A 23,852-nucleotide genomic window follows, 5' to 3' on the forward strand; every position below is an offset into this window, starting at 1 on the left:
ATGGGTCCCTCACTACAAGAAGAACAAGGCCCTGGAATGTGTCCAGAGAAGGGCTACAAAGCTTCTGAAGGATCTGGAACACAAGTCCTACGAGGAGCAGCTGAGGGAACTGGGATTATTGGGTCTGGAGAAGAGGAAGCTCGGGGAAAACCTTCTTGCTCTCTACAGCTACCTGAGAGGTTGCATATGTCAGTTCAAAACATATTTTTGTGTGCTGTGCTTTCCTGTGCCTTCATATCTCATAGATGATTTTGCCCAACCTGGTTGTCTTGGTATACAGAGATCAGAGCACAATAATGCCTGCAATACTGATTTAAATAGTGTGATATGTAAGTATTATTTTTGCCAGCCTGGAATAACGTAATGATTAGAAAAAAATTTTTGTGATGTGGCAGAGCCAGCCTTTGGTCTGCAATCAACCATTTCTATTTGAAGGAATCTATTTAAATCTACTAAACCTATTTTCAAGGCAGTAACATTTTCTAAGGTATGTTGCGTGGAAATAAACTCATATATATTAATACATTTAAATGGAGATTTTTAAATATATCTGCTTAAATCAAGCTAGATATTTGATTGAATTGCCTTGACATAGATGTCCAATGCAGTTTGAAATGTTGTGTGTTATTCAAGAAATCCACTGAAGGCTGACAGATATCACTGATCCAGTGGTGGAACTGTGCACTTCCAGAACACAAGTGGAAGCTCAACAGATACTCTAGATAGTTCAAATGAAGCTGAAGAACTATCTATGTTAGATACCTGAATCATGCATAAATTTCTATAGCATTCTCTGCACCATCATCTGTACTCAATAGTAGTCTGTTCATTTTTAAAAGACCTGAACCCTAGACATCTTTGCTTTAATGTAGAAGCTTATATATATGTGGAAAAAAAAATAATAAAATAAAATAAAATAAAATAAAATAAAATAAAATAAAATAAAATAAAATAAAATAAAATAAAATAAAATAAAATAAAATAAAATAAAGAAATTACATTTGAACAGCTACAATTAGATGCAATTTTTAACTCACCTATCTTGAAAAATATGTAGTCTTTCCTGGTGCGCTTTGAATCTTTCTCTGCTCATCTCCAGACAGAAGATGTGTGGGAAATATAACTGTATTTCAGATTATCATGCTTGTTACATTCTATTTAATTCTTTTCTGCTATCCCTTCTTATAAAAAACAAAACAAAACAAAACATTTTTTTCTCATTTGTGTTACCAAATATAACATTTTATTTGACACAATATTTTAGTCCTAATTTGTCCTTGTATAACATATAAATATATTTATGTTTTGTTTTGTTTTGTTTTTGTGTTTGTTTTTCCCTTTTAGGTTAGTGCAGTACAACTAGGTAATACTTCTCAACTTCAAATAGTAATAACTAGGTAATCTTCCAGATTATTCAGAGACTGCAGTATCTAAAACATAATCTATTGATTGATTACCTACAAAATTATATTCCAAATTGTGACTAGAAAAATATGTTGTACAATATTAGTAAATGTAACTAGATTGATTTGCATGTCCTTTTTCCTTATATCATTGTATAAAATAAGAACAAAACCAAGATGCTGCATTGAAAACATTTTTAATAATTTATCTGATTTTCCTGTTACTTTAGCAATAACAGTTATGGAAATGAAAAACTATGTTGGAAATTTATTTTAGAAAAAAAAAACTTTTAAGCTAGCACTGAATTTATGAAATGTTGACCTTATCTTTTTGTTATTTGTATGGGAATTACTAAATCAATGCAAAACTAACTTCCTACCATTGGAAATAATATAATACTTCTGTAGCAGGCAATGAATTTTAAAGAGTTCTCAAAAAGTTCATCCATTTTAAAGGGCAGCATATTCATAACCTGAACCAGAGATATTTTAGTTTATCTGAAGGTTATCTGTTCAGGAAATTGAAAGCTCTCCATTCAGGCACATATTGTTTATTTTCCTGTAACTTCATTTTTTTTTTCCCCTCTTCCTTAGGATTGGTAAAGGGTAAGATGTAGGCTGTTGCAAGTCAGAAACATAAAGGTCAAAAGAGGTCAAAGATAACCTCCATAAGCCTAACTTGATTTATTCCATACAGACATTTTTCCATATGCTTTATTCTATGTTTGCTCTTTTCTTGTACTTGCTTTCCATATGGCAGTCCCTCCTCCCCAAACCTGTTATCCTGTCTCAGTAACATCCTAGGTTTTGAAAAATGAATGAAAACATGGGTCTGCAGTTAAGACATCTGTAATTGTGAAGTTGTGCAGATTGGAACTGATGAAACTACTTATTTCCCAGCCTAAATATTAATAAAGCTACATATATATATATTTCCATTCAGGTTACATTTGTTCCCATCAGATTACAGACTTCTTCATTCAAAGTACACATGCTTCATCATTCAAAGTGCTCAAGTCCAAAAGTAGATAAAAATGAAGTTTAGAAAAGTTCAGTTGTGTGAGTAAATGTATCACAAGGGCAAAGTAAACAAAACCATCTAGAAGTACACACCTGTATCCATCACCAAATCCGGTTCACAAATTTCAACAGTTATTTAATTATTCCTTCAATTTCTGAAATTCCTGCCAGACTTCCTACTGCAGCTTCCTCATCTTGTATTTTTTGATCTTGCATCAACTTATTATTCTACCTTAAAGACTACAAAATCTCAGCATGACATCTTTGCATTTATTTCATACTAATCATCTGAGATATCCTACATCATCACAAATATGCCTAAAGTGTTTCTATCTGATCATATTGTTCAACCCACTTTTCTTCTGCTTCTTGTTTTGATTGTTGACACCAAAGCTTATGTCATTTTAATTTGTCATTTTTGTCTATTACACAGTACATTTGCAGTATTTATATACCTGTACTGTGTAATCAGATTTCTACTATGCTTAATAATATCATATAAGATGTTTGTCCTTTATGGGAAGAAAAAAATAATATTGAATTTCACTTTGTAATATTTTGTTTATTTATTTCTCAAAGTTGCTACAAAATACAACTTAAAATACTTAGGCTTGATTTTATATATAAAAAAAAAAAATGTTTAGATGAACAACATTACATTCTTCATTGGCGAGGTGGCCAGTGCCACATGACTGAATGTTCTTATTTCAGTAAAGTTATTTTCAGTAGAGTAATTTTGTCCAAAATGCACTTCTCTTGCTGATGTTGTTGTTGCTGCTGTAGTTATTAAACTTTTTTTAGGTAAATGATCATCTGAAATATTGTGAAATTAATGATGATCACTCAGAATTCATTGATCCTCTTCTGGGAATACAAATAATTTGTTTTCTGTCTTCCCAACACAATTTAAAAATTATGTCTGTTTACAGTAAAATGTTTTACTCTAGTAACAGTTCATCTTTATATGAGCTAACTGTATAATGACACTGTCTTTATAAGACTGTTACTTATGAACTCTTAAACTAAATAGCCCTTTATATTGTCGTCTCTATATATTTTTGCAGATAATATGAAAACAGCATATGGCATTTGAGTTTGACAGACAACTTTACCTTGAAAATCAGGTATGTTTTCATAACATTGGCTTTGGTAGTAAGCATTCTTTGTTTTCTCTTTCCCTTCCTCACAGTCCTCTCAGGTGTCATTTGTAATGTTTCTACTCAAATGCTAATTATGTCTCTCAAGTCTCTTACTCATTTCCTGTTCTTTTATACTTTTCAAGTGCCTCTTTCTTTTAAATGATCATTCAGTTTCTCAGAAACACAGTCACAGTTAAATCAGTTCTGTGCTAATTAAGTGTAAATATATTGAGACAGCATACCTTCAGAGATAAAAAATAGCTTATCTTTAAAAATATATATATTTTGAAGTCATTTAAGATGCCAGTATGTCTATTGGTTCATCACCTGAACCTGAAAAGATAATTAAAAAAAAAAATGATAATATAAAAAAATCTGAAAACAACAGCAAAAAAAAAAAACAACACATCTGACAGTTATCTCAACAAAGGTAATTCCATATTTACACACTGACAACAACTCTGCCAGGTAGAGAGTTCCTTACAATTACTAGCTGAAGCAACTTGTAGCTCTGAAAAAAACTGACAAACAGAAACAGAAAAAAAAAAAAAGGTGGGGGTAGCTGGTAGCTAGAAAACAACTAACCCCAAACTAGTTGTAAAAACGTACTTACTTGGAACTGAAATAATTAATAAGGATATTTTTGAGGCTTAATATAAATGACATTAATTATATCCACAAAGTGTAGTTCTACGCTTGTAATTGGTAGCAACAAAAAGTCACATCAATATGACAATACATCCTATGTTTTTCAGGGTGGAATTAATTGGCTTGAAGGGATTAATTACACCTATTTTTTCCCATTTAGTACAAGGTAACCTAGAAAAATGGCTTATATTATATTCCTACTCATTAATGACTAAAATTAGATAAGATGAATTCTACAAGAATTCTACAACATGAATAAAATTCCAGAATTTCCTGAAGTATCACTGGAAAGTACTCTTTGCCATGAATGTGAATGATTTCAAGCCAAGAGCAACAGGCATAAAGGTGTCTGTTTGCTGCACAAAATTTTAAATATATATATATTATTTATTTTTTATGCATTCATTATTTCTTTTATTTAGTGTGAGGAACATCTAATTTATTATTTATTTCTTTATTTCTTTCTTTATTTTAATATATATATGGGATCACTATTAAAATGTTAAATTTGATTCTTAGGTTACAGAATCAGAACTATTTTCAGAATCTATTCTTTTGGTGTAAAAACAATGTGGAAACAGAGAGTGTATGCTTGACATCCAAAATCTTAAGATGAAAACAACAGAGAAATAACTAATTGTAATTGGCTGTATTAATGAAACAAACAACAACAACAAAAAATCTCTGTCTTTTGGATCATAAGCCTTCTGTGAACTGAAAGTACTTTGCAGATGCAAGCAGAATTTCTAGGATACTACCTTTCAAAGATAAACGCTGTAACCTGAAAATTCTCTCTATAAGCATATCAGTGGGGCAGCTGTGACTGAAAGGAAAAAAGAGTTAAAAAAAAATAATTCAAAATAACTTGAGTTTTTAATATTGTGAGACTGGCCACAGTAATCATTTTCTCCATCCTAGCAGGAAATTAAATTAATGAAATAGCTCTGCATACTGCAGCTATTCCTTACAGTTTCAGAAGAGATGGAAGTTGTAAAGCATATATTTGGGATAAAATCAAAAGCATTCCTATGTCAGCTGGATTTATTCCTCTGAATAGAAGAAATTCTTGTTCAGTCTTTTCATAAGCCACATGCTATATGTTGAGAAGAATAATTATCTGAGTGTCTTGATAATTGATTAAACTATTTGTTCAGGTATACAGTTTGATTTAATATAGGATCAATCACATTGCCTGTATTCAGTAATTGCAGTAGTTTTCCGTTGTAAAATGAGTAATACTACTCAATTTCTGGTCATCTTTAGTTATTTAGACCTTAAGGGTTAATTATATTATGCATTATTTTAGATATAATATGGAGAAATATGGAGAAATAATTGACTGACACTGATATAATAGAATGTCATCAATATTTTAATTTTTAAATTGAATTATTCTTCAAATTACATTCATCATTTGAAATACAGGAGAATAATTCTGAAATTAGTTTAAATAAAAATGAATCATGCTACATTTCATGTATAAGAGGCAGACACTTCTAGATTACCAATTTTTTATTTTTTTTTTCCTTCTCTCTGTACTTTTCTTTTCTTTTTTTTTTTTTTTTTTTATACATGGAAGGTTTAGAATTTCTCATATAAGGAAATTTGAGTACACACAAAACCTCTCACTCACTGACTCCCTCCCTCCCTCCACTATCATAACCAGTCATGTCAGAAGCAGAAGCAAGAATTTGCTTCACTTAGCAAATCTCTGTTGATACACTGTCTTTTGAGAAGAGAGCTAATTAAGATGCTGATGAGGAAAGGGTTGGCATAAAAATGCTATCTGAGCATAGTAACTAACTCCCTGGTGAATCCCCACTTTTTTTGATCTTGGGTCCCTCTTTCATAGTTGATAATGCAGGGGAATGATATGCTACCTCTTACAGTGAAACTTCCAATTTTAACCTTGATGTTTAAGATCACAAATCTCTATAAGTTTGGCAGTAGTCTCTGGATACTAATCAGTCATGTTTCTGCCCTGTATGAATATTGCAGAGTCTGAGCAAAGCATTTCAGCTTTTGACATATTTTTCTCTTTAGAGAGAGGGATTTTCTTAGGTTTTTAACATGTCTTTAGGGGTCTCTTTCTGCATTATGTCATTCATGCAATCTTGTGACAGAAGAACACTTTCTTTTGTTGCTTTTGAAGGATATCTGGATACTGACAAAGGAATGGATCGTGGTGTAAGTATAATAATATTTTTATTTATTGATGATATTTTTAAGCTCCAACTAGAATTCTGCTTAGTTTCTATGATGAAAACAAATTCAAATTGCATGTGAAAGAGATCTGTTTTCTTCATTTCTTGGCTAAGCTTCTTGTATGCCTTGGGTGATTTATAAACTTCTGGTGTATCTGAAAGCAAAGAGAAAAAAATCTAAAATTATCTTGCTCAAATGTCAGATAGGAAAACACAATGGTCTATAATCATTCTATAAACTTGTCTTACAATAGTTTTTCAGTCTTCTTATGTCTAGGTCATATGGGAATTTTAACTGGATCAGGTATTTCTGAATATACTTTTGCTTTTGTATATATTGTTTTCTTGCTTGACTTATTATTGTTGTTGTTGTTATTAACGATTATATCAGATTTACTTCATAAAATGCTTTCCACTATGCGGTGAGTTACTCTTGGTTACCAGCCAAACCCCAACCCAGCCACTCATTTACTCTCTGTCACTTCCCTGTTTGGTGTTTGCATGGATGATTTTCACAGTTTTTTGTGTTCACTTCTTTCTTTTCCTAAGTGGTGTTTTACCCTTTCCTAAATCCACTTTCTCATAGGCTCCTGGAAAAGGGTGGCTACTGGGATCAGCTGTGCCCTGCAGTGAGAATGTTGGAGGTGGCCTGGAATTGGCACAGCACTGCCAGTTAAGAACAGTATATGTGAACCATTATGAAACATGGTTTATAGGCCACATATTCAATGAAAACAAAACAAAACAAAACAAAAACAGGAAACAAACAAACAAAAAAATCTGCCCTAGTGTTTTCTTCACAGTCTTCAAAATAAATTTCTGTAGAATGTTAGTTGTAACACAAACACTACAATTACATTTGCTCAAAGATAGTTAACACTTTGGAAAACATTAATTAAAAACAAACAAACAAAACAAAACAAAACAAATCCAAAGCAAAGACTTCTGTGTATCACAGAATCATAGAATGGTTGAGGTTAGAAGGGACATCTGGAGATCATCTAGTCCAACCTCTCTGCTCAAACAGGCTCCACTAGACCACATAAGATTGTGTCCACATCACTTCTGAGTATCTCCAGGGAAGGAAACTCACAAAACCATTCCAGTGCTCAGTCACCCTAGCAGTAGTTTTTCCTCATGTTCAGATGGAACTTCATGTGTTGCTGCCTCTCATCCTATCACTTGAAATCACTGAGAAGAGCCTGGCCTCATCCTCTCCCCCTCTCAGCCTTCTCTTCTCCAGGCTGAACAAATCCAACTCCCTCACCCTTTCCTCATGACAGATGCTCCAGTCTCTTCAGCAGGAAGCACTTTACTATGGACTCTCTCCAGTGGCTCCAAGTCTCTCTTGTACTGGGGAGCCTAGAACTGGACACAACACTCCAGGTGAGGCTTCACCAGGGCTGAGTAGAGGGAAGGATCACCTCCCTTCACCTTCTGGCAATGTTCTTCTGGATGCACCTTTGCCCTTCTGGATGTATCTTTGCCCTTCTTGGCCACATGGGGACATTGCTGGCTCATGATCAACTTGCTGCCCACCAGGACACACAGGTCCTTCTCCACAGAGCTACTGTTCAGGAGGTCAGTCCCCAGTCTATACTAGTGCTTGGGGTTATTCTTCCCCAGGTATAGGACCATGCACATGCCTTTGTTGAACTTCAAGATTCCTCTCTTTCCATTGCTCCAGCCTGTCAAGATCATTCTGAATGGCAACGCAGAACTCTGGTTCATCAGCCACTCTAACCTGTTTTCTTTCATCAGCAGACTTGAAGAGAAGACACTCTGCCCTTCGTCCAAGTAACTGATGAATCACTAGCTACAGATCTCCTGTAAGACTCTCTGTCACTGATCACAACCCTCTGCAACCTGTCATTCAGCCAGTTCTCAACCCACCTCACCATCCACTCATACAGCTTGCAATTCCTGAGCTTGCCTATGAGGATATCATGGAAGGCAGTGTCAAAAGTCAAGGTAGACAACATCTACTACTCTACTTTTATTTATCTAGCCATTGTCCCACCATCTTAAACATGATTTCCCTTTGGTGTATTCATGCTGACTATTCCTGATAACCTTCTTGTCCTCCATATGCTTAGAGGTGACCTCCAGGTTGAGCTGTTCCATTACACAGGTATTGTCCATCTGTCCTGTCTTTCCTAAAAAGCATGTAGCCAATCACGATAAGATTTGTGTCATGTGAGCTATCACACCATGTGTCTGTTACCGCAATGACATCAAAGCCCTGTGACTGCACATAGATCTCTAGTTCCTCCTGTCTAGCATTCCCCATGCTGCATACATTGTTGCACAGGTACATGTATTGGCACATGCCAATTTCCCAGGAGGGGTGCAAGAGGGTACCCTATAGTCATGTCTTATAGACGATTTCTTGACTGCATGTACTTGCTGGAGGTATCCCGACTTGAGCCTTATTTTGCTGTCTGAGTGGTCCCTATAACTATTCCCTTCTTCCATCTTGACTGTTTTAAAACTTTCCTTAACAGATTGGACAGTCTGTTGGCAAAGACGCATGTGCCCCATTAAGTAAGGTGCATCCCATCTCTCCACATCAATCATTGTCAATCATTAAGCAGGTCCCCATGGTTACAGAACCCAAAACCCTATTGCCAACACTAGAGACACAGACAGTTGTTTACTTGGAGAATTCTTCTTATCTTATACACTTCTTATCCTTTACCCTAACTAGTAGGATTTAGGACAAAATGACCTAGGTCCACAGAAGCCTTGACCACCATCTATAGAGCCCTGAAATCCTGTTCAATAGTTTCTGAGTTGCCCTTGGTATCATTGGTGTCCACGTGAAAGACCAACAGGAAGTAATAGTTGGATGTGTGGATCAGACTAAGCAATCTTTACATGACATCTCTGATTAGAGCCCCCAGCAGACAACAAGCCTCTCTAGACAAATGGTCAGGTCAGCAGATGGGTGCCTCTGTCCCCTACAGCAGAGAGACACCCACAACAATCACTTGCTGCTAATTCTGTATGATCGTTCATGGCACATAATCAATTGGGTCAGTTGCTTCATTTGAAGCCATGCCCAGCTTTTCTTTAGCTTGAAGGCCACTAAATCTGTTTGTCAACTGCAAGTCATCATGAGGAAAATGAGCTATTTCACCTTAAATGAGTAGTGACTGGTTTCCAGCCTTCATATTTTATAGACTTATGACTGCCTTATGTTTCATGTGGCACAGAGAGCCCATCTGCATCTCCACTACAGTGTAGGAGATGAGACTTCTGAAGCTGTAGAGTCTCCAAGAATGTCTTCTCTATCTCTTGCTCATCTTCATAGATGTTAAGCAGCCTGCTTACTACCTCCCATAACTCCATGTCCTGGTGACATAACACATCAACAACAACACACCTGCTGCAGAAGAGATGACTGTCAGCTTCAACTTAGTGGAGAGGCCCTGGGCAATCCCTGCAACCTGAGGCCTGAAGAACTACTTTTACTCTCAGAAGGTCTGTTTGAGTAGAAGCCTCTGACACAGCAGCTCCAACAGCTACCAGGGAATGAGCTCTGCAGTATGTCAAAACCATACCTGAGGGAGCTTACACTACTAACACTGGAGATTAAGGATACTTCTTGCTCTCTTGTGTGCAAACTCCTGCACAAACCACTGTATTTGTTCACTGTCCCTGTTAGCTGCACTCAGATGGTCACAGAACAGTGTCCGGTTGCTGGGTTATGGATACTTCCAGTCTTCCACTTGGCCAGCATCCCTCCTTCAAAGCAGTGCCCTCCTTGTGTTTTCTGCCCTGTGCAAACTGTCTGGTTGACCCACCATGCCCTATTCATCAGTCCTTGTCGTAGCACTGTCCTGGTCACCAGCACAACTTAAGGCTGCTTTTTAGTGCAGTGTGGGGTGGCCACTGTTGCTCCTGGCCCCACCCATGCCTCATTAACCAGAGAGCTGTTGGCCCTGGTGCATCTCTGTGCTCTGCTGGAGCTTCCCTGGCTCAGGAAACCTCCCTTTATGCTGTGATCCTCCCTCCACTGTGGCATGCACTTGCCCAAAGATGATGCCTCAGCGAGACTAGAAGGACTTCATTTGACTTTGTCATTTTGACTCAGGCCTAATATGGTGATTACTATTCACTTTTATTTAATTTCTAACATTTTTTTTCCTATTTCCTTTGGAGTCAATACCTATATATATATATATATATATACTATATATAATTGATCATTCACTAATCAGCAACATGCAGCATTTTGAAGCTTATCAATTTTACTTTTTAAGCTCAAAAATGAATAGCATCTTCAATTCAAAATCATAAGCAACATCTTTAGGGGAAGATTTTGCCATTATCAGCTAATCTGTGGTTCTGACTGAGATGTTGCATGAGGTAGCAACTATTCTTTAATTGCATCCATTTCCATGCTGTCTTCCTTATATTCTTCACTAACACCCATGTTGAGGAGATATTAAAAATAAAATTAAAAAATAAATAAAAAAAGAAGGAAGGGAGGGAGGGAGGGAAGAAAGGGTGGACAGGAGGAAGGAAGATATATCAAGCTGTTTCACAACCATTAAAAAGCAAAATAGCTTTATCTGTTGTTGCAAGTTTTATTTTTTATAACATCATTCCTCATATTGACTGAGATATTCTATGGGAGACAGCACACTGACACACAGGACTGCTTGCAAGAAGCATTTTTCTAAAGCATTTTAGAAGAAAAAAAAAAGTCAAGAAAGGAAGAGATCAACTTCATAAGATGAAAAGCTAACATTCTACAAATGTGAACTATAAAAAAAAATATATCAGAGATTCAAGGATTTATTTTTTTTTGAGAACAACATTCCAAAAAATACTACTATTTTAATTATTAACAGTCAAATAGTCTTAATTTTTATATAAATATCTGTGATGAGGGAGATAGAATACACACATTTAATGTAGTGTTATGTTTCTTTTATTTTATTAGCTGGAGTGTTAGTGGACCTCAGTTTACAGTCTATCAGTTCATTCTTTAAGAATTTCATTTTTTCTTATGTGTTAGATAAAAAAATGAGCTGTGAAAGAAAGGCAAAAACAGAGAATAAAGAAGATAGGAAATGATTTTTCCTTTTATATTATATTCGTTCAGGATCTTCTTTATTAGAAGCTGTTTAAGGATGTGTAAGTATGAAACATAAACTCTTTCATCTTGTCATTTTTATTGGTTCTGCATTTGGAAACTATTTCAAATATAGTAGATAGCTGTAGGATTTTTGTCACTTAAATGAAGTAGAACTGGGTCTGGCTGGGATATTAACTTTCCCTGCAGCAGCCCATACAGTGCTGTGCTCTGCACTTGTAGCTAGAACAACAGTGTTATCACACCAGTGTTGTGTCTACTGCTGAGCAGTGCTGGCACAGCATCGGGATTCTCTCTAACCCTCCTAGGGGGTGGGCAAAAAGTGAGAAGAGAATGTCACACTCAGCAATAAAAGGTGGAAACAGGAAGAAGAGGGGAGGGGTGGGCTCTCATTGTGAAAACCAGCTACGTGCGTTGAGGCCCTGCTTCAAGGACGTGGTCAAGCATCGCTCATTTGTGGGAAGTAGAGAGTAATTTCTTTCCTCTGCACTTCCACATAGCCTTTATTTGTTTTGTTTTTTTGTTTTCCTCCTTTTTTTTTTTCCCTTTCCCTCTCCCCTTTCCCCTTTCCTTTTTTGTTTCCCTTTTAGTTAAATTGTTTAGTTCATAATAATCTTTCCTTTATTATTATTATTATTATTATTATTATTATTAATTTCCTTTTAATTAAATTATCCTTATCTCAACCCATGAGTTGTTCTTTGCTTTACTTCTTCCCCTCCTCATCTGAGGAGAGGGAGTGAGAGAGCAGTTGTGATGTTTAGCTGCCTAGCACAGTAAAAACACCACACATGCAGTATTAAAAAAGAATATCTTCATTAAGGCCAGAGTATCCTGTGATTTTTTTTTTCCATTTTGGGTTTGGTTTTACTATCCTCTTCTTTACTCTCATCTGACTGAAGAATATAGTCAGATAAATACTGACCCTATATCAGCCAACTATTTTACTCTACTGTACTCACATCTGAACTGGGGAACTGGAGCAGGTGAAGAGGAAAAAATTAATCAGATTTTGATAGCTTTGACAGTTTGCTGATATGGTTAAGTATATATGTGGGGGAAAAAAAAATTAAAAAAATCTGGAAGCATGGAAGTCAGCTTTTACACCAAAGACCTTCAAGTGGTGCTGAACCAGCAATACAACCATTGTTGCACTCCTTTTTACCTGCACTTCTAACTTGCTATTTCACTTTATATTTCCATCACAAACTTGAAGGATAATGACTTAACACATCTGTCTTATCTAACATCCTTTTCATTTTACACTAAATGCTCTTGTTTATAGTCTGAATTTACAACTTAATTAGAACTTGAAACACTTACTTCCACTCATTCAGCTTGATTTGCTGCTTCTGTTTCAGATCTGGAGAGGAACTATTTTGCAGACAGCTGGTCCAGTTTTCCCATCTCTATCCATCTAATAAAATTATTTTTTTTCCTATATATGAGAGAAAAAAAATCTTCTATCCTGAGAAGCATCTGATGAGCAGCAAATATTTCTTGTTTAGAAATTTAATGAAATTTAGTATGTTCAACTCAATTAAAAGAAAAAAAAAAAAAAAAAAAAAAGGGACAAAAAATGCTGGATATCATCTTAATTTTTGCCAACAGTAAATATTTAAGAAACAGATGACAAACAAGCAAACTAGATATAATGGAAATTAAGTCAGCCATAAAATTGGGACTGATTCTAGTGGCCTAATTTAAATTCTGCAGTTTATTGGGTGTTTCATCAACATACTACTTGATTAAAGTTATTTTCTCAACCTGATGTCAGGCCTTTGATATTAATGATTTTTGTCTCTCTGTCTTCTTTCTGTGTATGTGTGTACATGAACCTGTACAACAGCATAGAGTTTTCATTGTTTCTTAAAACTTAAAACTGCTCTGAATTTTATAATTACAATAATTATAATTTAAGTATTGACTTAAAATATTGACATTATTGACTTTTGGAACAGAAAGGTTGTAAAAATCCAGATTTATTATCTATTTTGTTCTGTATTTTCATTCATTAACAATGAGAAGTGATCAGAAATGTAGTAAAGTTCTCTGTAGAGCCAACGGAACATTAACACTATGCTTTGGGGCATTGTACTCCACAGCTATAATAAGCCTATTCAATCTACAGGCTGTTGTTCAATAATAATAAGATCCTTGTCTTCAGTTCTCTTTTAATCCTGTACTTCCTGGGTTAATTACCAATCTTTACTTTCTTGTTCATCTTTCATGTTATTGTAACATTTTTATGCGGAAAATGTATATCTCAAGCACTTGCTAGAAAAAATGTTGTCGTTCTAGCAAAGCAATGAATAAAAGGACCCAAGTAAATCTGTCTCAGGTAATTTGCTTTTTTAAAAGTAACCTGCAGACAAATACACAATACAGTTCTCACATTCACTCAGGTTATAAGTCTATTCAATAGGACAAGTAGAGACAAGAAGTGATTAATGCGTATATTCTATTATATTAGAAGAACTATTATATTAGAAGAACTTAAAAAAAAATTATCTCACTGAGCAGTGTCTACTGTGTGTCTGCAGGCTTATGTGTAAAGGTAGCTGCCCTTTTTTCTTGTAGAGCAGCCTTGGGAATAATCAGGAAACAAGTTGAAATTTCTGTGAAGTGAAAAATGAGTACTTTATGTAGTCACAGAAATAGGATAAATGAATTCATAAAGTAAGCTATGTTTTACTCTGTCATTTGATCTAGCGGTTTTAATTTTGATGGAAAGAACACAAACTTAGGTCATAGTACTTAAATGAAGACCCGGACCCTTGGAATAAGCTACCAAGAGAACTATGGCATTCAACTTCTTTACTGAAAGGGTTGTTAGACACTGGAGCAGGCTGCCCAGGGAAGTGGTGGAGTCACCATCCCTGGAGGTCTTTAAAAGACATTTAGATGTAGAGCTTAGGGATATGGTTTAGTGGGGACTGTTAGTGTTAGGTCAGAGGTTGGACTCGATGATCTTGAGGTCTCTTCCAACCTAGAAATTCTGTGATTCTGTGATTCTGTGAACTACGGCTACATGCAAAAATCCTCCATCCAATTTCTTCATTTTCTGCCTACAACATCCTTCCAAATTGAGAGATTTAATCTCAATAAAGAACAGTTTATCAGAATAATACAAGGTAGCACAGCATTTCCTAACAAAACTTTCAAGCAACAGTAACTCCTAACAACAACATACTAATATTAGGTTTTGTATTCAAACATCATCTTCAACATCTAACTGAACACTGACAAGAAGTCTCATTAAATACAGTTCACCTGAAACAAAATAATTATTTCCATACATTGTTAATTCAAATTTGTGATCTTTGTCCAGTTCATAATTCATGATTTAGAACACTTTTCTGCATGTTTCTAAGGAACGCAACACATTTTACATGACACCATAGAACATTTCCTCAATGGCACACCAACTAGAGTTAAATTTATTTTTTCTTAAACAACTTTTTTTCTTTTTCTCCCCATCAAAGATTCATAGTGATCTGTATAAATAGTCTGGTACACTATTCTGTCTTTAAATCATGGGAATAATATAAATAGTGTATACAATATAAATATATATATATAATATATATATAATATTTATATAATATAAATAGTGTATACAATAAATTTTAGTCTACTAAATATTGTTATCAAAGTTAAATATAGATTCTGTCATGCTTGATTAAAGATGAGAGTAGATGAAACATACATTTATATTTATATTTTTACAAAGTCATTTTTTATCTGAGGAGTTATATATATATATATATATATATAATAAAATAATCCCTGTAAGTATGTATACACCAAAATCTAAAATACTTATGTTTTCATTGTGAACAGATGAGTTTTAACATATGACTTTGAAACATCCAAATTATACTGCTCACAAAATAATAAAAAGAAAACCAGTTAACAAACCTGGGAAGTAATACTTTTCAATAAGGAAATTTAGATTTTTTAGTGCTGTGCTCCCAGTCATTGTAGAAAGGTCACCCCAGATGGTGCAGATGACACACATAGCAGGAAAAAAAAAAAAAAAAAAAAAGAAGAAAAAAAAAGTTTGGAAGATAAATAACACCTCATTTGTAAAACTGAGTGGTGTAAAAAATAACTTTAAAATGATTATGCTAGATTATGCTAAATTCTTATGTAATGAAACTTTTTCCTGGTAGACTGCTTTCTTGTATGGACCATGGGAAATACATTAGATGAAAAGGCTTTCTACAAGGGTTAGAAAGAAGAGAAATAGAGCAACATTACTGCAAAGTGGCAACCAGTAGAGACATTGGCTGAGTGGGATATTACAGTGTAATATCAGGGTCAGGGTGAAAATGTAACAGCTGTGTTTTACTTTGAATGGAGGAAGATCTCAGATGTAAATATATAAATATTTCTCACTACATTTCTGTTAAACTCTAATGTGAATTATACAGGTGCCCTAGAGCCTTATAACCATCTGGGTACTATACTAGTTTGACAGGTTATGGACAGAAACAATAGTCCTGCCAAGAAAAATAACTGACAGCAATCTGTGTTTTACCAGCCTGAAAAACAACATAGCTTATTTTTCAAGTAGAATCCTCAGTTCATCATAATATTTGTTTGCTTAAAAATATTCTCCGACTATGTGTAAAGCAACCAATTAAAATACCTAGTTATCAATCCTATGTACATCAGCTTCAGGCAGTAGCTTGTCCTAGAAATTGAATAGAAACTGATGTAAACTAATATGTGCACAACTGTATCTTTTCCAATGATTATTCTTTCTTCTTGCCTTTTCCTGTTTGCTAACACCAGGTTCTGCACAGTCCCCATTTTTACTTCTCCTTTGACTCAAATATACCACTTCTTAACTAGTTTCAGTTTCAGGAATGGAATATATACTTTGAGGGTGCCAGCTTAATTTTTCCCTGATATAAACTGCCATAGTTACACCAGTTTAGAGATTGTTTCTCTGTCTTTCTCTTGCCTTTCTGTATGTGATTATTTGCTACTATGACCCTTCTGTCACTTCATTTCTGTTATGATGAAATTTAAGTGTCTCTATCTGAAGGGCATGTCCTTCTCTGTGAGCAACAAAAGCTCGAGTATTTTTGGGCCCTGTAATGAGGTACATCATTATTAATTGCATTTTATTAAATTCTGTCTATGTCCTGATCCTCATGAACAGTCAGGAAAATTGGGTTCCTGCCTATTTTTTTTTATTTTTTTTATAGTATAAATCTTACAGATATTTCAGAAAAGTCTTTACAGGGTGGGCAGAGGCAGACCACTGACAAGATGATGAACAGGCATCTTTTAGAATCAGAGGTAATTCCACCATGTAGATTAAATTTTACTATTTTATTATTATTATTATTATTTTTATTATTGGTATTATTATTATTATCATTAATAATAATATTTAACATATTTTAATATAAAATATTAATATTAATATAATAATAATAATTTCATAACCCTTGGAAACTGTTTAAATAAGAAATCTGAGTCATGGAAATTTAACAGCAAATATACATTTTCAGTGTTCCCTTTGACTACTTTAAATATTTTTCATTGCAAATGAAATAAAATAAATGTCAAGTTTCAGTAGGATTTTTGCTTCATACAGATTTCAGAATAATTCTGTATTATGTAATGAAGTCCCCACAGTCCTCCCAAATTAAGTCAATATAAATTATTCCAGTTCATTCCAGAGACTGAGCCCACGGCTCTGTTTACTCATGTTTATGAAAATTAGATGCAATTCATAACAATGCCATTCTTTTTAGCTTGTCATAGTTCCTTTTTTATATTCATTGTATTCTTCCTGTATCTGGCTTTCCAACATTTCACCATTTTCTTTTTCACGCAGTTCACTTGGAGTGAGAAGCAGAGTGCCTAGAAATAATAAAGCAAAGGTGTTCTGAGAGCTGGAGCAGCACGGATGCATAGGAGAAATAAATTTTAGAGTCCATGTAATGGCAGTTAATATATAATGAATACCATGACCACAAAGCATAGACCTGCTCTAAAGCTTCCTTTACAGAAGTTCATAGAGGCATTATTTTTTCGTATCTGAAATGGCAAAGGGGAAAGTACATTGATTTCACTGTTGGATGGATACAATGCATCTTCCAATTCTATCTTTTTCAGTTCATGTTCTAGCCATGGTTAAATGGATTCTATTTATCACTCCAGGTATTTTTCTCTATTTTCTCTGCCTTTGTATCTCTTGTCTGACATCAAATTTCAAAAGTATCTACTGCATTATCTTTTCTCCGTACTGTTGTCAGCCCGTCATGCTTTATTCCTGTAGGATTTTTTTTGTTTTGTTGTAATTATTTTTTTCCACTGTATTTTTTTTTAATAGAAATGGTCCTTCCTTCCTTCCTTCCTTCCTTCCGTCCTTCCTTTTTCTTTCTTTCTTTCTCTTTCTTTCTTTCTTTCTTTCTTTCTTTCTTTCTTTCTTTCTTTCTTTCTTTCTTTCTTTCTTTCTTTCTTTCTTTCTTTCTTTCTTTCTTTCTTTCTTTCTTTCTTTCTTTCTTTCTTTCTTTCTTTCTTTCTTTCTTTTCTTTCTTTCTTTCTTTCTCTCTCTCTCTCTCTCTCTCTCTCTCTCTTGTTCTTTCTTTCTTTCTTTCTTTCTTTCTTTCTTTCTTTCTTTCTTTCTTTCTTTCTTTCTTTCTTTCTTTTTCTTTCTTTCTTTCTTTCTTTCTTTCTTTCTCTCTTTCTCTCTTTCTCTCTTTCTTTCTCTCTCTTTCTCTCTCTTTCTTTCTCTCTTTCTCTCTTCCTCTTTCTTTCTCTCTCTCTCTCTTCCTTCCTTCCTTTTTCTCTTTCTCTCTTTCTCTCTCTCTCTCCTTTTTTTTTTTTTTTATTTTCCCCTGTGATGTTTGTGTACTTAATATTTATTTTTACTATTTCCTGTTTGATGAGAGCATGTAATCATCAAGATTCTAATTACATTTTCTTGGGTTACTAAGCATATTTCCAGCTGCCACTCATTCTCGTCTCTACTTACGTCAACATTTATAGCTGTTTAGAAATTTTTATTACAAGTCCCATTTTGTTAAGACTATATAATTTTTATAAGAATAATTTATACATATTTTAGATATTCACAAAAGTGTAGAATAATAAATGTTATAAACAAGTACTTTGAATACTCCTTTTAGTCAACAATTTAGAGATAGAATTGCATGCAGTAGATTTGCTCTAAGTATTAGAACATGTCCATAACAGTGATGTCACTGTTTTGATCTGAGGATGAAACTTACTTTTTGAAAACACAATTAAATTGCAATAGGTAATTTAGGTATGTCACAAATTGACACCTAAAGTTACAAACATATATATACAATTATGTAACTGAAATACTGAATAAATGAATCTAGACAGATGGAGTATTTCTAAATCGAATCAACATACAAAACAGTCAAACGTTTAAAGACATGTAGAAAAAAGGTTATATTATCATCTTTTGTACTATCTGTCTACTGACCTCCTTACCTTGGTTTTAAATAATTCTAGTAAGCTGCCTGAAACAGGTGTTTGAAAGCAATAAACAGCTTCCCAGAAGGTTTACTGATTACTTATCTCTACTAACAATAGTATCTCTATGGACATTGCAGTACCATTTGCAGGTTCCAACCAAAATCACATTTGAACTAGATATTCTGCAAATATGTGGGGTGACACTTTCTCTTAAAGATCTTGGAGTGATTCTTTTCTACATTACTAACTTCCCCAAGTTTAGCAGCCTGAGATATATTATTCCGTATTTATGTTGATTCAGAGCAAATATTCTATTACGTTCTGTATCACATGTTGAAACAACGGGTCTTCCTCTGCAGGCTTTGAAGAAAAGCTTGACTGCCAAGTGAAAATCTGAACTTAGACGGTTTACCCCTATCTCATTTGATGAGGTGCTTTACTGGAGAACAGGTCTGAAATATGCTAGAGATTCTCATAAAACCATAAGAGTGTTTATGATATAGATTATGTGAATTTATGGAAAAGCAGTCTGTGCACATTAGCTCATAGAAAATCCACACAAAATCAAACACTCCAAGCTATATCACTCTTTTAATCACCAAGCTCCATCATGAGTTCATGAGAACACAGTAGTCTCATACAAAACCTAATTACAGTACTGTAGTTCATATTTAGATATAGTGATGCTCTAAATTAGATCAGGTTTGTCATGAGAAAACAATATATTGTGTTAGACCAACTTAGTTTTTATATGACACATTTTCAGATACACAAGATTTTTTTCAACTTGTAGTATTACTTCATGGTCTTAAGACAATAAGATTTTAATCAAAGCAATTTCCAGAGATAATAATATTTCAAAAAGTCTGAGATTTGTAAAGAATCCCTTTCATTTAATCTACTAAGACATTAACTCAATGTCTAGGTGATTTACTTTCTGTGGGAAAAAAGCAGCATGTGGCAGGACAAAAGAAAGAAAGAAACAAAACAAACAAACAAACAACAACAACAACAACAAAAAACAGAAAACCATCATTAATCAAATCAACAATTATTTAGACAGAACTGTCAAGTAGTTATAGAAAATGGTCACACATAAAGGTAAATCTAGACAAATGTTGTGCTGGGTGTCTAAATAAATACAGGAAACCACTCAAGGCTTTGATGCTTTTTTTTTTTTTTTTTTTTTTTTTTTTTTTTTTTTTTACTTATATTCCTTTTCCTGAAATCAGACAGCAGGCAGTGATAAAAGCACACTACAGAAGCGTTGTATTCCACATAAGGATTTCTATTTAATGTAGAAACTGCTAGATTCTACAATGCGTTTTGCTTACCCTTCACCCTCCTGCTCCCCAGCTTCCAACCCAATACTTGTAATAAATTTCTCTCTGAAAGTGATGTGAGGAAATGTCTCTACAACTGTCTGTAGGATGGTGGAACAGTTTGGTGTTTTTCACTGCAGTAAAATAAACTTTGAGATGGGGAAAGACGACTCCCTAAAGTTTTTATTTTTATACTTACAACCATCTTTCACTTATTTTTCTTTTATCTCTGATCCAAATTATTTAAAAATCTTATACTGTCCTCCTTCCTTGTCTGTGGATATGATCTTTATTTCACTGAAATAGGGATTTTTTTATACTATAGAAATTTATCTTTATATTTCCCTATAGACACAGGTTCCATACTCTCTGCAGATTTTGAAGAGAATACCCTAAACTGTTAATGAAAATTATACTTCTAAATCTGTGTTTTTCAGCTCTTGGATCATAAATATGACAGCAGCAGATCACAAAAGATGATTTGATTTTGAAAATACTAAATAAACAACAACAACAACAACGACAACAACAAACTAACAAACATCTAAAGTAAACCAAAACAAACAAACAAAAAGCAAGGCAAAGTAATCTATAACCCTCACTTTTTCCTTGAATTTTCTTCTTCAGGTTCAACTAATCTTTGAAATTCTTTTTGAAATATGCAGAAATATACAGAAAATCAACTGAGCTTTTTAACAATATATTTTTGCTTGCATAGTAAGCATAGTTTAGTAGATGTTTTATTCAACTTATATATTACTACCTCAGAATTGTTGAGCATCATTCAACTACAAAATCATCAGTGGCACTACACAGTTGATCTGTGATATTTGTTTACACAGAACACATTTGTGCACCAACTTTAATTAATAGATAATTTTGTAATTTTGTGACAAATTATTCAATTTCAGAAACAGAAGTTGCTTGAATAACTTTTAATAAAGGAGCTAATTTTATTTTGGCTGTGGAGATTAAGATCATAAGCAATATTAATGACTTCTCTTTTTAACCTTCTTTTACATGTTTAAGGAAATCTACTGTCTTGGAAATAACATCAAGTCTCAAGGTTAAAATACGTTTTAAGCTTATTTGAGTGATCTTGCCATATGTAGACATAACACTTTTTGCAACTTTGCTTGCTTAGAATACACTATGGCTCACTGGGAGAAAACCTCTAAGAAACCATGAGAGATCCTTCCCTCATCACACATTTAAGAGTGTGTTTATTTTTTTTATTTTTTCTTTGTTCATTTCAGAAACTGAGCATTTAAGCTGACCTGATTAAAGCATATAAAGCATATATGAATGAGGTTTGTGTCTGGCAAGCCTCCCCTCCCCTCCCCTCCCCTCCCCTCCCCTCCCCTCCCCTCCCCTCCCCCTCCCCCTCTCTCTTTGTTATAGTCCAAAAAGAGTAAGAAAGTCCTGAAACTTTTTATTTTATTCTTCAAATGTGACATGATCTACTTGGGCTTGAATGGTAAGCTTCAGCTGTGACTTACATTTTTCTGAACACCAAGGTTTAGACTGGTTCATACAGTCGTTCTGTAGGTTTATTTTAGTTTTCTTTTACAAGTTCTCTCCGAATTACAAATAAGACCTAGAAAAAGTAACCCCCCCCCAAAATAATGTTATTTCATTAATGAAGGTCAAATATGCATAACGAAAAGAAAGAGAGAAAGAGAGAAAGAGGGAAAGAGAGCGAGAGAGCGAGAGAGCGAGAGAGCAAGAAAGAAAGAAAGAAAGAAAGGAAGAAAGGAAGAAAGGAAGAAAGAGTAGCTATTTTGATTGACTTCTGTAGTAATGATACTTTATGAGCTCAGAAGTAAAACAAACATAACAAAACAACAAAAACAATTGAGTTTCTGGTCTTATAACTTTATGTATATATAAGAGTACAACACTTATGGTTACATAAAATTATGTTTTAATTTTTAATGGTAGTTAAATAACTGGTTTTTATTACAGAAGTAATTTTCTGTAATAGATAGCAATTTTAACAAGTTTTAGTTAATTCTCAGGAATGTAGTTGTCTTCTTGCTTTAAAATGCCTTTGTGGAATGACTAAATGTAATAAGTCATTTCCATAAGTATGTGTTAGTTTTAAGAAATGTAGATGCAAGAAAATCAATAATTTTACTTATTCAGTAATTTCCTTCTCTGGGTGATATATCATTTTGAGTAATATTGGTCTGAAAGGGTTCTTGCTGTATTGAAGGACAACATAGGAACGAAAATCTAGAATAAGATTTTATACAGAATTAGGTGTTTAAGTCACTGACTGGCTGAACATCAAAAATACAATTTTAGTTTCAAACATTTCCTTCTGTTTTTCCTATTTACTATTTCTGCAGTAATACCTTCCAAAAGACCCTAGAGGGAAATCTTTCCTAGCTTGGAAAGCCATTCTGACTGCAAGATCCAGCATATTTGCTGGAAGAAAATTATATAGGTACTCTGGGTTAAGCCAGCAGAAACAATTTTTAGATTCAGTTGTATACTCCTGGAAATATTTAAATAAACTGTCATGAGTCAACTACAGTGCTTATGCTGTGAAAGGAATAATTTTCATGGAGACTTTTCTACAGATACTGGCAAAATTTAGAAATCCTTAGAAATGATAATTAGTGTTTGAATCAGACAATTTTATCATGTTATTTGTGTAAGGTAATAATTGCAATATTAGATTATACACAATTGTTATATAAAGGCTATCAACACAAGGAGAAGTTTACAAGATAATCTGATAAGGACAGTGGAAGACAAAATTAGATGAAGAGAAAGACATATTATATTTCCATGTCTGTAAAACACATACTGCATGAATCTATACCACAGAAACATTTATCTGTTCTCTATAAACCTAAAAGTTAACTGGCTTCCTGTTTCACCAAATATCACATTCAAAGAAACAACTGTTACTACATGTAGGAAGAAACAAATAATTTCAAATAAGGAATTAAGCATTGTGTGATTTAGATATACAGTATGTACTGTGTAGGTGGTTAGGGTTGTAAACATATTTAACTATTAAAAACTAAATTAATTATGTAAGATATCCAGATTTTCAACCCATTGTGAAAAAGCTAAGCAACTAAAAGTAAAATCTGTAACAGTCGCAATATTGAAAAAGAATACGTATAATCTACTCGATAGAAAATACTAATCATGTAAAAGGTCCAAATTCTACCTGTTTTTCCACGTTTAAGTTTAGAAACCTTTACCTGAAATGCTCATTCAAATACAATACCTGAGTGTGCTCTACGTAAAAATATAAACTCTTGGATCATGGTGTACTGGGTCTGGCTGGGATTTTAACTTTCCCTGCAGCAACCCATACAGTTCTGTGCTCTGCACTTGTAGCTGGAACAGCAGTGTTATCACACCAGTGTTGTGTCTACTGCTGAGCAGTGCTGGCACAGCATCGGGATTCTCTCTAACCCTCCTAGGGGGTGGGCAAAAAGTGAGAAGAGAAGCATCACCAAGGCAGCATATCTAAACCAACCAAAGAGATATTCCATACCATATGATGTCACACTCAG

The 23,852-nt window shown here is 34.0% G+C and overlaps 1 long non-coding RNA gene across 1 annotated transcript in view; it reads right to left on the reverse strand.

Annotated features, from left to right (window-relative positions):
• Nucleotides 1–15,601: 15,601 nt before the first annotated feature.
• LOC140001481 (uncharacterized) overlaps nucleotides 15,602–23,852 on the reverse strand; it is a 162,264-nt gene continuing 154,013 nt past the window's right edge. Inside the window, exons 2-3 of the long non-coding RNA XR_011806719.1 lie at nucleotides 21,813–21,910; nucleotides 15,602–17,401 (exon numbers count right to left, since the gene is read on the reverse strand). This is a non-coding gene — a long non-coding RNA (uncharacterized lncRNA). The remainder of the gene's footprint in view (nucleotides 17,402–21,812; nucleotides 21,911–23,852) is intronic.

Source organism: Anas platyrhynchos, chromosome 1 (genome assembly GCF_047663525.1).
Source record: "Anas platyrhynchos isolate ZD024472 breed Pekin duck chromosome 1, IASCAAS_PekinDuck_T2T, whole genome shotgun sequence".
In the NCBI taxonomy this organism is placed as follows: domain Eukaryota; kingdom Metazoa; phylum Chordata; class Aves; order Anseriformes; family Anatidae; genus Anas; species Anas platyrhynchos.